General features: G+C 43.8%; 1 protein-coding gene across 1 annotated transcript in view; it reads left to right on the top strand.

The window, feature by feature from the left end:
- Window positions 1-1908: 1908 nt before the first annotated feature.
- The window catches only part of LOC124042111 (cAMP-specific 3',5'-cyclic phosphodiesterase 4B-like), a 135201-nt gene continuing 122212 nt past the window's right edge, over window positions 1909-14897 (top strand). The window contains exon 1 of the mRNA XM_046360447.1: window positions 1909-2143. The gene's annotated coding sequence lies outside the window, so the exon portion shown is untranslated. The remainder of the gene's footprint in view (window positions 2144-14897) is intronic.

Here is a 14897-nt window from a genome sequence, read left to right as displayed (position 1 = left end):
CATTGACTGGTGGCTGTGTTCACGATATCCATTTTGTTCTGTCAGAGAGAAGAGAGAGGAGAGAGAGATGTGTGTGTGTGAGAGAGGTAGTAGAGAAACTGTATGAGTGTGTGTGTGTGTGTGTGTGTGTGTGTGTGTGTGTGTGTGTGTGTGTGTGTGTGTGTGTGTGTGTGTGTGTGTGTGTGTGTGTGTGTGTGTGTGTGTGTGTGTGTGTGTGTGTGTGTGTGTGTGTGTGTGTGTGTGTGAAAGAGATGAAGGTGCAGTTGGATGAATGATTTAAGGCATCGTGATGGAGTTTAGCAGGGTCAGATAACGCAATATACTGTTGATTTGTCAGAGGTGCTAACCCCATCTGGCCTGGAAGCTGTGATTACCTCCATGAGGGCTTTGGTCAAAAGCAGTGCACTACTGTATGTGGGGAACACGATGCCGTTTAGGATACGATCCTGGTCATCAGGCTTTTCAGACTTGAGGAGCCTCTGAGGCAGATATCGATGACACAATGATATACTGTGTGTGTGAGCGTACATGTTTGTTTGTGTGTGTCGTGCCTGTACACATGTGATTGACGGGTACTATATAGGTCAGGTAGTAGGATGAAGGTAGGATGAAAAAGAAGGGGCCCTGGAAAGACCATTCATCATTGGCACCTGGGACAACTGTTGCCTGGCAACAGCATAGAAATCAAAACGGTTTGCACCGGCCCTAGCCTTGAACATCATAACTCCTCAAACGGTATAAACAGATGATTATAGCCAGTGCTCACAGTTACCATGCAGGTGCCTGCCTTTGGAGTAGGGTGAAGTTGCCCCTAGAAACAGATCGTGGGTCAGTTTTGTATTTATCCAACTAATGGTTAAGATGAGGATTTGGGGCAGGGGAAGCTGATCCTAGATCTGCACCTGGGGGAAAATTCACCCTGTAGCCCTCACAGCTGGCTGCCCAACAGTTACAATGGAGGTGCATGTCTTTAGAGTTGACAGGATATCCTGGCCAGTGGCCGCTGCTGGATCCAAAAACTCAGCAATCTAGATGATGTGAGATATGCAGGGAAGGTTAGGACACTGGGTGGCCCTGCTATGTGGGATGGCGAATGCAGTATAATGACTGCAGGATATTTTTAATAGCCTGGCTGGATGGCAGCTGGATTGACTGAGAACCTATCACATTCATGAATGCTGATGATGTCAGTTTGGTGTAATTTCTTCTGTAGGCTGGCCAGCATCAACACTAAAAGAGGGAGGGAGAGAGCGACGCTTGTCAACAACAACAGAAAGAGCGAGTAGGGAAGGGCGGGCAACGGTCAGAGAGAGCGAGTAGGGAAGGGCGGGCAACGGTCAGAGAGAGCGAGTGGAGAAGCACGGGCAACCGCCAGAGAGAGCGAGTGGAGAAGCACGGGCAACCGCCAGAGAGAGCGAGTGGAGAAGCACGGGCAACCGCCAGAGAGAGCGAGTGGAGAAGCACGGGCAACCGCCAGAGAGAGCGAGTGGAGAAGCACGGGCAACCGCCAGAGAGAGCGAGTGGAGAAGCACGGGCAACCGCCAGAGAGAGCGAGTGGAGAAGCACGGGCAACCGCCAGAGAGAGCGAGTGGAGAAGCACGGGCAACCGCCAGCGAGCGAGTGGGAAGCACGGGCAGAGAGCGAGTGGGAGAGCGAGTGGGAGCGAGTGGGGAAGCACGGGCAACCGCCAGAGAGAGCGAGTGGAGAAGCACGGGCAACCGCCAGAGAGAGAGCGAGTGGGGAAGCACGGGCAACGGTCAGAGAGAGCGAGTGGGGAAGCACGGGCAACGGTCAGAGAGAGAGCGAGTGGGGAAGCACGGGCAACGGTCAGAGAGAGCGAGTGGAGAAGCACGGGCAACGGTCAGAGAGAGCGAGTGGGGAAGCACGGGCAACGGTCAGAGAGAGCGAGTGGGGAAGCACGGGCAACGGTCAGAGAGAGCGAGTGGGATTCCGGGGTGTGTTTCGTCTGTAGTCTGCATCATAGCTAAATAGGTCCTGAGAGCGACCAACATCCACCGCGAATAGAGAGAACAACGCGACGGAGCACATAGGATAGTGCGCTGAAGTCAAGAAGGTTAACAGAGACCGGACCGTATGTTCATAAATACACTTAAGTCATCTTATAAAGTGGACGTCTCTCCAGGTAAGGCGTCTTCTACTTAGTTTTTTTTGTGTGTGTGTGTGTGGGGGGGGGTCGCTTTTGTTCGAGGGGATGAGGATGATTTTAACATATCATAGACGTAGCTGTACGTAGGCCTGTCTACCTTATCTAATAATATATATTCTAAACCATTAACTCACCCATGTTGTCCCTTTCAAGTCCAGAAACCTGTAGTTGTCGTCCATGCACCTCACGTTGTTAGTTTTTCTACGTAGATGTTGCCCGGTGGTAACAAATGTCATCTTGCATTCGACTATTACCAAGGTGTGGATAAATTAGAAGTTGCTACAGTGTAGCCTAGGTATGCTAACATCTCAAATAGATAGTTTGAGGACTGCTTTCTGTTCATCTCATCCCATAATATTGTGTAGGTTACTAGGTTGTCTGTTTTGCCCAACTCTTTCACCTAAAACAGCGTACATCTGTGCCATTCACTGAGTATGCGACCATTAGGTTAAACTAATGAGAGAAGACCAAGTTTATTGAAGGGTAAAAGTAACTACCAAAATAAAGGGAAAACAAACCGAGTCTTTATAGGGCGTTGTGCCACCACGAGCCAGAACAGCTTCAATGCACCTTGGCATAGGTTCCACTGGAACTCTATTGGAGGGATGCGACAACATGTTTCCACAAGAAAGTCCATCCTCTGGTGTTTTGTTGATGGTGGGGGAAAGTGTTCAATTGGGTTGAGCTCTGGTGACTGAGACGGCCATATGGTTTTCATGCGCATCAAACCAGTCAATGCCCTGAGTCGGCAGTCATGTGGGCATAGCCAAAATAATGGTCTATCCAGCCAGCATTTTTTACACATTGCCATGTTGCGATGTTAATTGCTAGATTATCTCAGGAAACACTCCTGTGTGGAAGCACCTGCTTTCAATATACTTTGCAGCCCTCATTTAGGCAGTTACCCTAAAGTGATGGAGAAGGGTGTATCTCTAACACACACAAGGTCAAATCCAATTTTATACTTCATAAACTACAGATGTGGACGAACAGGGAAATGCTTACCTAAGGCCCTGCCCAACAATGCAGAGAGAAAGAGAATAGAGAAATAATAGACAAGTAAAACACGTAATAATGAAAGTAACAATAGATACACAATGAGTAATGAAGACTATATAGAAGAGGTACCAGTACCGTGTTTATGTGCAGGGCTACGAGGTAATGGAGGTAGATATGTACATATAACTAGGATTAAAGTGACAGAAAATTAACTGTAGCAGCAGCAGGATATTTGACGAGTCTCAAAATTGAGTGCAAAAAGGGTCAATGCAGAAAGTTAAATAGTTAACCAAATAACGACCCAGACTAACTATTTAGCAGTATTATGGCTTAGGGGTGGAAGCTGTTCAGGGTCCTGTTGATACCAGACTTGGTGCATCAGTACAGCTTGCCGTGCTGTAGCAGTACAGTCTAATGACTTGGGTGTCTAAAGACACCGCCTGGTATAGATGTCCTGGATGGCAGGGAGCTCGGCCCCAGTGATGTACTGGTCCGCACACACTACCCTCTAGCCGCAGGGGTGGGCAATTTCAGTCCTTGGGGGCCTGATTGGTGTCACAGTTTTCCCCAGCTAACACACCTGACTCCAATAATCAACTAATCATGATCTTCAGTTTAGAATGCAATTAGTTTAAATCAGGTGTGTTTTCTAGGGATGGAGAAAAAGTGACACCTATCAGGCCCCTGAGGACTGGAGTAGTCCACCCCTGCATCTAGAGCCCTGCGTCAGCTGCTAAGCAGGTGCCATACCAAAGTGGTGATGCAGCCAGTCAAGATGCTCTCAATGGCGCAACTGTATGTGTTTTTAAGGATCTGAGGGCTCTTTTCAGCCTCCTGAGTGAGAAAAGGTGTTGTCGTGTCCTCTTCACGACTGTGTTGGTGTGTTTGGAACATGACAGACCCTTAGTGATGTGGACACTGAGGAACTTGAAGCTCTCGGCCCGCTCCTCGTCAGCTCCGTCAATGTGAATGGGAAGAAGAAGACTCGAGGCTGTAATCGCTGCCATTGGTGCTTCAACAAAGTACTGAGTAAATGGTCTGAATACTTAAGTAAATGTGATATTGCAGTAATTACATTTTTTAAATAAATTTGCAAACATTTTGAAAAACCTGTTTTTGCCCTGTCCCTATTGTGTGTAGATTCAGTATTTGTATTTATTTATTTTAATCTATTTTAGATTAAGGCTGTAATGTAACAAAATGTGGATCAAGTCAAGGGGTCTGAATACTTTCCGAATGCACTGTACCCATGAGTTGACCATTCAAAACGCGGGTTAGAGGTTCCAACTTCCAAGCCCATTCTATCCATTCTATTTATATGTGTGCTAGTGCAAAACTCGTTTGCTTGTTTCATCACTTTGTTAAAGAGTCCATGTTTCAGCTTAGGGCCCCAAAAAGGCTAGAGCCCTGGTCTTCATCCATTACCATCGGTTCTGTAGCTCAGTTGGTAGAGCATGGCGCTTGTAACGCCAGGGTAGTGGGTTCGATTCCCGGGACCACCCATACATAGAATGTATGCACACATGACTGTAAGTCGCTTTGGATAAAAGCGTCTTCTAAATGGCATATTATTTTTATTATTATTATAAGGTCATAGTCCCAGCCCTGGTCTTCATCCATTACCGTCGGTTATAAGGTCATAGTCCCATCCCTGGTCTTCATCCATTACCGTCGGTTATAAGGTCATAGTCCCAGCCCTGGTCTTCATCCATTACCGTCGGTTATAAGGTCATAGTCCCAGCCCTGGTCTTCATCCATTACCGTCGGTTATAAGGTCATAGTCCCAGCCCTGGTCTTCATCCATTACCGTCGGTTATAAGGTCATAGTCCCAGCCCTGGTCTTCATCCATTACCGTCAGTTATAAGGTCATAGTCCCAGCCCTGGTCTTCATCCATTACCGTCGGTTATAAGGTCATAGTCCCAGCCCTGGTCTTCATCCATTACCATCAGTTATAAGGTCAAAGTCCCAGCCCTGGTCTTCATCCATTACCGTCGGTTATAAGGACATAGTCCCAGCCCTGGTCTTCATCCATTACCGTCGGTTATAAGGTCATAGTCCCATCCCTGGTCTTCATCCATTACCGTCGGTTATAAGGTCATAGTCCCAGCCCTGGTCTTCATCCATTACCGTCGGTTATAAGGTCATAGTCCCAGCCCTGGTCTTCATCCATTACCGTCGGTTATAAGGTCATAGTCCCAGCCCTGGTCTTCATCCATTACCGTCGGTTATAAGGTCATAGTCCCAGCCCTGGTCTTCATCCATTACCATCGGTTATAAGGTCATAGTCCCAGCCCTGGTCTTCATCCATTACCGTCAGTTATAAGGTCATAGTCCCAGCCCTGGTCTTCATCCATTACCGTCGGTTATAAGGTCATAGTCCCAGCCCTGGTCTTCATCCATTACCGTCGGTTATAAGGTTATAAGGTCATAGTCCCAGCCCTGGTCTTCATCCATTACCGTCGGTTATAAGGACATAGTCCCAGCCCTGGTCTTCATCCATTACCATCGGTTATAAGGTCATAGTCCCAGCCCTGGTCTTCATCCATTACCGTCGGTTATAAGGTCATAGTCCCAGCCCTGGTCTTCATCCATTACCGTCCGTTATAAGGTCATAGTCCCAGCCCTGAGTCAGGGAAGTGAAAATGAAATCCCAGATCCCCACTCCGTCTCAGGCTGGTCTCTGATATGAAATATCAAGTCTGTGGCTGCTGGAGCTGAAGCATCATAGTGTGCGGTGCCTTTTGACGTATCAAAATATATGCACAGAGGGAAAATGTTTTTGGACTTTGCCTAAAGGCCATCTATGGTACAGTTGTAGTCGGAAGTTTACATACACTTAGGTTAGAGTCACTAAAACTAGTTTATCAACCACTCCACAAATTTCTTGTTAAATAAACTATAGTTTTGGCAAGTCGGTTAGGACATCTACTTTGTGTATGACACGTAATTTTTCCAACAATTGTTTTTACAGACAGATTATTTCACTTATATTTCATGGGTCAGTGGGTCAGAAGTTTACATACACTAAGTTGACTGTGCCTTTAAAACGCTTGGAAAATTCTAAAAAATTACGTCATAGCTTTAGAATGTATTTTTTTCTGAAAGGCTAATTGACATCATTTGAGTCAATTTGAGGTGTACCTGTGGATGTAATTCAAGGCCTACCTTCAAACTCAGTGCCTCTTTGATTGACATCATGGGAAAATCAAAAGAAATCAGCCAAGACCACAGAGAAAAAAAATTGTAGACCTCCACATGTCTGGTTCATCCTTGGGAGCAATTTCCAAACACCTGAATGTGCCACGTTCATCTTTACAAACAATAGTATGCAAGTATAAACACCATGGGACCATGCAGCCATCATACCACTCAGGAAGGAGATGCGTTCTGTCTCCTAGAGATGAACGTACTTTGGTGTGAAAAGTGCAAATCAATCCCAGAACATCAGCAAAGGACCTTGTGAAGATGCTGGAGGAAACGGGTACAAAAGTATCTATATCCACAGTAAAATGGGTCCTATATCAACATAACCTGAAAGGACACTCAGCAAGGAAGAAGCCACTTTTCCAAAACCGCCATAACAAAAGCCAGACTATGGTTTACAACTGCATATGGGGACAAAGATCGTACTTTTTGGAGAATTGTCCTCTGGTCTGATGAAACAAAAATAGAACTGATTGGCCTTAATGACCATCGTTATGTTTGGAGGAAAAAGGGGGAGGCTTGCAAGCCGAAGAACACCATCCCAACCGTGAAGCACGGGGGTGGCAGCATCATGTTGTGGGGGTGCTTTGCTGCAGGAGGGACTGATGCACTTCACAAAATAGATAGCATCATGAGGGAAGAAAAGGATGTGGCTGTATTGAAGCAACATCTCAAGACATCAGTCAGGAAGTTAAAGCTTGGTCACAAATGGACAATGACCCTAAGCATACTTCCAAAGTTGCGGCAAAATGGCTTAAGGACAACAAAGTGAAGGAGTGACCATCACAAAGCCCTGACCTCAATCCTATAGAACATTTGTATGTAGAACTGAGAAGCATGTGTGAGCAAGGAGGCCTACAAACCTGACTCAGTTCCACCAGCTCTGTCAGGAGGAATGGGCCAAAATTCACCACACTTATTGTGGGAAGCTTGTGGAAGGCTACCAGAAACGTTTGACCCAAGTTCAACAGTTTAAAGGCAATGCTACCAAATACTAATTGAGTGTATGTAAACTTCTGACCTACTGGGAATGTGATTAAAGAAATAAAAGCTGAAATACATTTCTCTCTACTATTATTCTGACATTTCACATTCTTACAATAAAGTGGGGATCCTAACTGACCTAAAACAGGGATTTTTTACCCTGATTTAAATGTCAGGAATTGTGAAAAACAGAGCTTTTAAATGTATTTGGCTAAGGAGTACACAAACCTCCGACTTCAACTGTACATTTGATTCACATATGGATTCGCACAGCTGAAGCTTTGACAGATGCAGGTCGGCCAAAACGTTTCATTATATTCCCATCTGCAGACATTTTGAGGTGCCGTGGACCTGATTTCAGTACATGTCATGTAGTGAAATTCACATGGGACTTGCCCCTTCCTTTGTCTCCCGGTTGACAATTCCTCCGTTATACTTCTCTGTCTGTCACTGGGACTCAGGAGGGTTTTTAATCTGTCGGGCAACACAGTCCACAGCCATTGAATGGAGGTCATTGACTAAGTTCTTATACCGTCAGTATATTAAATCAGTGATACCTCAATGGAGTTTTAATGGGTTGTCCTCAATATGATAGATAGAAAATGTGTGTTAGGCAGTGACAGACTTAGTTACCATGCTGATTTTTATTGCGCTTATTCAGCTCTCCTATCAGACGATAACTCACCCAGATCATAAATGTGTCCGCGCAATTAGATTTTCCTGTGGCCGGGTCACTTAGCCACAGCGCTCTGCGTTAGAGCACTAAAATCCTGTGATGAATTAGTCCCTACCGTACCGTTCTCCCGTTGGTGGAGATGTTTAATGGCCAATAGTCTTAGAGACAAGTGCTCTACAAAAGGGGACAGTTGGTGGCCTAGTGGGTAGAGAGGCGAGCCAGCCAGCACCCGGAGGGTTTCCGGTTCAAAATACCAGTCGGATGGGAAAAATCTGTCTGGAATTGAGCTGGCAACCGGAGGATCGCTGGTATCAAATGCTCAATGCCATTGTGCCCTTGAGCAAGGCACTTAATCCATCACAACACAGCTGCCCGTATGGCAGCATCTCTCTCTCTGTGTGTGTGTTGGAGGGGTTGGATCAAAAGCCAAAGTCATATTTCAGTTGGACCTTGTGTGTAATTGATCAATAAATTGATCTTGATTGTACACATTTTTGTGCACATTAAAGCTTTGCCCAGAGAGGACAGGTAGTAAGCACAAGCTTTGTGTGGGTACTCAATGGGTCTACTGCAGAAAATGAATCCAAAAAGATCCTGGCATACTATATGTCCTAAAAAATATATATATATATTGTCATTGGGAATGTGGAATCATGCCAATCCTATTGGCTTGCTTTGGGACTCATTTGTAGGAGACAAGTGTCAGTCATCCCAGAGCTCTGTAGATGTACAGCTCAGTTAGAGTGTTTGACCATTTTGGCACCCATAGTTCAAAGATCATTACATTTTACTAAGGATGTAAATTACAATTTTATTGTCATGGAACATTTGGTTCCAACATGGCCAAAACTAGTTATCAACCCTGGCATCTCTGGCAGTGCCCTGGGGTAGTCTGTCTTGTCCAGGCTGTGCCATATACAGTAGCCCAGCATTATCTCATCTCACAGCTGCTACACACGGCTGTCTCTCTGTCTCTCTTTCCCTCTCTGTCTTTGTGTCTCTCTCACTGTCTGTCACTGTCTGTCTGTCTGTCTGTCTGTCTGTCTGTCTGTCTGTCTGTCTGTCTGTCTGTCTGTCTGTCTGTCTGTCTGTCTGTCTGTCTGTCTGTCTGTCTGTCTGTCTGTCTGTCTGTCTGTCTGTCTGTCTGTCTGTCTGTCTGTCTGTCTGTCTGTCTGTCTGTCTGTCTGTCTGTCTGTCTGTCTGTCTGTCTGTCTGTCTGTCTGTGCCATCTGTCAGTGGCCTACATCTCCCTGCTCTCTCTTTCCATCAAGCATGACTAATTCTGTCTCTGTTTGAAGAAACAAACTGCTGTCCCTGTCTTTGTCTGCGTGTTGTCTTTCTGTCTTGTTGGCATGTAGATAAGCATTTTCGAGACACTTGGAAACACTTATTGATGTCTATAACAGGCCAAATGTTGAAGACCAGTCAACTGTCTTGGGATTTGTGGTCACAATGTTTTAAGTGGCCTACAAAGGTCATGTGCTATGACATTTGGCTTTGACCCTTTGTGATATGCGTTGCAGTCAGTGCCGATCTCCTGAAATCGATTAGGCCTAGAGAGGATAATTCAATGTACAGTAATTGATCCATGGTCAATAAAATAAATAAAAAATGTCATCAATCAAGAAAGTAAATTGGGATAACATGTTCAATTCATGATCCAGAGGCAGTTGACATTGGGATTGATAGGCTGGTTTCCCGTGATAAACAGGTTTCCCGTGATACAATTATTTTAATATACTTCAGAAAGTATTCAGACCCCTTGACTTTTTCCAAATGTTATTTTACAGCCTTATTCTAATATGGATTAAATAAATAAAACATCCTTAGCAAAAACAAGTTTTTGGAAATGTTTGCAATTTTATTTGAAATAAAAAAACAATACCTTATTTACAGAAGTATTCAGACCCTTTGCTATGAGACTTGAAACTGACCCTTTGCTATGAGACTTGAAACTGACCCTTTGCTATGAGACTTGAAACTGACCCTTTGCTATGAGACTTGAAACTGACCCTTTGCTATGAGACTTGAAACTGACCCTTTGCTATGAGACTTGAAACTGACCCTTTGCTATGAGACTTGAAACTGACCCTTTGCTATGAGACTTGAAACTGACCCTTTGCTATGAGACTTGAAACTGACCCTTTGCTATGAGACTTGAAACTGACCCTTTGCTATGAGACTTGAAACTGACCCTTTGCTATGAGACTTGAAACTGACCCTTTGCTATGAGACTTGAAACTGACCCTTTGCTATGAGACTTGAAACTGACCCTTTGCTATGAGACTTGAAACTGACCCTTTGCGATATGCATTGCAGTCAGTGCCGATCTTCTGAAATAGATTAGGTCTAGATAGGATCATTCAATGTACAGATTTGGAAAAGCACACAACTGTTTATAAAAGGTTCCATCAGTTGACAGTGCATGTCACAGCAAAAACCAAGCCATGAGGTTGAAGGAATTGTCTGTAGCGCTCCGAGACAGGATTTTGACGAGGCACAGATCTGGGGGAGGGTACCAAAACATTTCTGCACCATTGCAGGTGCACAAGAACACAGTGGCCTCCATCATTCTTAAATGGAAGTTTGGAATCACCAAGACTCTTCCTAGAGCTAGCTGCCCGACCAAACTGAGCAATTGGGGTAGAAGGGCCTTGGTCAGGGAGGTGACCAAGAACCCGATGGTCACTCTGACAGAGCTCTAGAGTCCCTCTGTGGAGATGGGAGAACCTTCCAGAAGGACAACCATCTCTGCAGCACTCCACCAATAAGGACTTTATGGTAGAGTGGCTAGATGGAAGCCACTCCTCAGTAAAAGGCACATGACAGCCCGCTTGGAGTTTGCCAAAAGGCACCTAAAGACTCTCACACAATGAGAAACAAGAATTTCTGGTCTGCTGAAACCAAGATTGAACTCGTTGGCCTGAATGCCATACATTACGTCTGGAGGAAACGTGACACCATCACTACAGTGAAGCATAGTGGTGGCAGCATCATGTTGTGGGGATGTGTTTCAACAGCAGAGACTGGGAGACTAGTATAGATCAAGGCAAAATCAACGGAGCAAAGTACAGAGAGATCCTTGATGAAAACCTCCTCCAGAGCGATAAGGTCCTCAGACTGGGGTGAAGGTTCACCTTCCAACAGAACAATGACCCTAAGCACACAGCCGAGACAACGCAGGAGTTGCTTCGGGACAAGGCTCTGAATGTCCTTGAGTGGCCCAGCCAGAGCCCGGACTTGAACCCGATCTAACATCTTTGGAGAGACCTGAAAATAGCTGTGCAGCAACGTTCCCCATCAAACCTGACAGAGATTGAGAGGATCTGCAGAGAAAAATGGGAGAAACTCCCCAAATACAGGTGTGTCAAGCTTGTAGCGTCATACCCAAGAAGACTCTAGGCTCTAGTTGCTGCCATAGGTGCTTTAACAATGTGCTGAGTAAAGCTAAACAATTAAAAACATTTTTTTACTTTAGTTTATTTAGTAAATATTTTCTTAACTGCATTGTTGGTTAAGGGCTTGTAATTAAGCATTTCACTGTAAGGTCTACACCTGTTCTATTCGGGCAGGTGTGACAAATAGAATTTGATACTTATGTAAATGTGATATTTCTGTTTTTTAAATTTTAAAACGTTTGAAAAAATGTAAAAAAACTGTTTTTGCTTTGTAGAGTTGCACATTTTGGGGAATATTCAGAGGTGGAAACTTTCCATGGGAAATAATGGGAATATATACAAATTTAATATTAATACCGTTTAAATGTAGATGTTTTTTGCATTGGATATATATATATATATACCATATTACATGGAGACAGAAACATAAACCTTTTACCTTATCATAAGTAGACATAATTGCAAATGATTAAATCCTTCCAATAGAAAAAATAAATAAAACATTTATGAATTTAACTTTAATTAAATGAGTTGACTCTTCACATGGGATGATTTCACTGAACAACAAAATAAAGGGAATATTGAATGACCCCCAATGATCCATCACATCTCCCAAAAATGTTTTTCAACATATAATAAAATGATAGTCTAGAAACTAAAGCTTTGGTTGTCTTCCTCTCGGGCTTCCATGTCTTCTCCCTGGTCATCCTCAATGTCCACCTCTTGAACATCAGACTCTGAGGCCTCATCTTCACTGTCACTTTCCAACCTTGTTGAGGATGGCTCGTTGTCAGGCTCAAAAAGCCTCAAATTTGCCCGGAGGGCCACCAATTTTTCAACCCTTGTATTAGTCAGCCTGTTGAGTGTTTTGGTGTGTGTGTTCCCAAACAAGGACCAGTTGTTATCTGAGGCGGCTGATGTTGGTGGGATTTGGAGGAGGATGGAGACAACAGGGGAAAGAGCCTCAGATCCACAAAGTCCCTTCCACCAGGTGGCTGATGAGATATGTTGGCACGACTGTCATATTACATCTCCATCCCATGTACTTCGCTAGACTGCCAAGAACCGTGCCCTCATCCAGGTCAAGGTGGCGAGACACGGTAGTGATGACACCATAGGCCTTGTTGATCTCTGCACCAGACAGGATGCTCTTGCCAGCAGACTTGGGGTCCAACATGTACACTGCGGTGTGTATGGGCTTCAGGCAGAAGTCTTCAAGCTTTTTGATGTATTTCAGGACTGCAGTTTCCTCTGCTTGGAGCAACAGTGAAGTGAGCAGGGCAGTGCGGATTTCTTCTCTTACATCTGCAAGCAGAGTCTGAACATCAAACCGGATGACATTGTCTCCCTCAATCTGTGGAATGGCTACTGCTATAGGTTTCAGGGGTTTCAGGCTGCTTATCACTCTCTCCCAAAATACATCATCCAGGAGGATCCTCTTGATGGGGCTGTCCATATTGGTAGACTGTGATATGGTCATTTCTTGGAGAGACTCCATCCCCTCCAGGAGACTGTCAAACATGACAAATACTTATTTTCCACCATCATTTGCAAATAAATTCATAAAAAATCCTACAATGTGATTTTCTGGATTTTTTTCTTCTCATTTTGTCTGTCATAGTTGAAGTGTACCTTTGATGAAAATGGGAGAACTTTCACAATTGGTGGCTGACTAAATACTTTTTTGCCCCACTGTATATAGGGGTCAGGGAGAGCTTTGTTATGACATTTTAATGTGCATCAGATGGCAACAAGATCATATTTTACAGCAATTTCATCAGATAACATGAATACAAAGCTGGTGTGAGGTGCTTAGAATAGGATGGGAGGCCAAGAGTCTGTGTAACCAATAGAGAGTCAGAGTACCGAGGGTGGGAACAAACAGTCGGTCCCACAGTTGGGGAAACAAGCAAGTTCATAGTCAACAAAGCACGCAGGAGTCATGAGACAAATTGCATGAAGCACAATAAATATATATATAAAGACTTGGGGCTAGCCATTGTAAATTCAGAGTCACTCGCCCCAACAAGAAGTTGAGACAGTAGCTCTCTATCAGTCCAGTAGGCTAACATAGCTAGTAAGTTTCTGTCTACTGTTTTCTTTCCACTTGCAAAAGGAGGTATTTAGCTTGCTATATTTTTTCAGTTTTGTCGAATGGTCCTTTACGACATAGAGGATTAATGGATAGCTGGAACTCTAGCCATTTAATGTCTTAATGGGCACAGATCTGTTCTCAATTATAATCTGCTACTAATCCCTGAATATGGCCAAGCCAATTCTAGTTTAATAGCCCATGCACTTATAATTTGATACTAATCTCTGAATATGGCCAAGGCAATTCTAGTTTAGTATCTCATGCAATTATAATCTGCTACTAATCCCTGAATATGGCCAAGACAATTCTAGTTTAATACCCCATGCAATTATAATCTGCTACTAATCCCTGAATATGGCCAAGCCAATTCTAGTTTAGTACCCCATGCAATTATAATCTGCTACTAATCCCTGAATATGGCCAAGACAATTCTAGTTTAATACCCCATGCAATTATAATCTGCTACTAATCCCTGAATATGGCCAAGCCAATTCTAGTTTAATACCCCATGCAATTATAATCTGCTACTAACCCCTTATATGGCCAAACCAATTCTAGTTTAGTACCCCATGCAATTATAATCTGCTACTAATCCCTGAACATGGCCAAGCCAATTCTAGTTTAATACCCCATGCAATTATAATCTGCTACTAATCCATGAATATGGCCAAGCCAATTCTAGTTTAGTACCCCATGCAATTATAATCTGCTACTAATCCCGGAATATCCAATTCTAGTTTAATATGCAATTATAATCTGCTACTAATCCCTGAAACCAATTCTAGTTTAATACCCCATGCAATTATAATCTGCTACTAATCCCTGAATATGGCCAAGCCAATTCTAGTTTAATACCCCATGCAATTATAATCTGCTACTAATCCCTGAATATGACCAAGCCAATTCTAGTTTAGTACCCCATGCAATTATAATCTGCTACTAAACCATGAATATGGCCAAGCCAATTCTAGTTTAGTGCCCCATGCAATTATCATCTGCTACTAATCCATGAATATGGCCAAGCCAATTCTAGTTTAATATCCCATGCAATTATAATCTGCTACTAATCCCTGAATATGGCCAAGCCAATTCTAGTTTAGTACCCCATGCAATTATTTTTTTAACATTTTATTTCACCTTTATTTAACCAGGTAGGCTAGTTGAGAACAGGTTCTCATTTGCAACTGCGACCTGGCCAAGATAAAGCATAGCAGTGTGAACAGACAACACAGAGTTACACATGGAGTAAACAATTAACAAGTCAATAACACAGAGAAAAAAAGGGGGAGTCTATATACAATGTGTGCAAAAGGCATGAGGAGGTAGGCGAATAATTACAATATTGCAGATTAACACTGGAGTGATAAATGAT

The sequence above is a fragment of the Oncorhynchus gorbuscha genome, linkage group LG08 (assembly GCF_021184085.1).
Source record: "Oncorhynchus gorbuscha isolate QuinsamMale2020 ecotype Even-year linkage group LG08, OgorEven_v1.0, whole genome shotgun sequence".
Taxonomy (NCBI): domain Eukaryota; kingdom Metazoa; phylum Chordata; class Actinopteri; order Salmoniformes; family Salmonidae; genus Oncorhynchus; species Oncorhynchus gorbuscha.
This window is presented reverse-complemented; position numbering and strand designations above follow the sequence as displayed.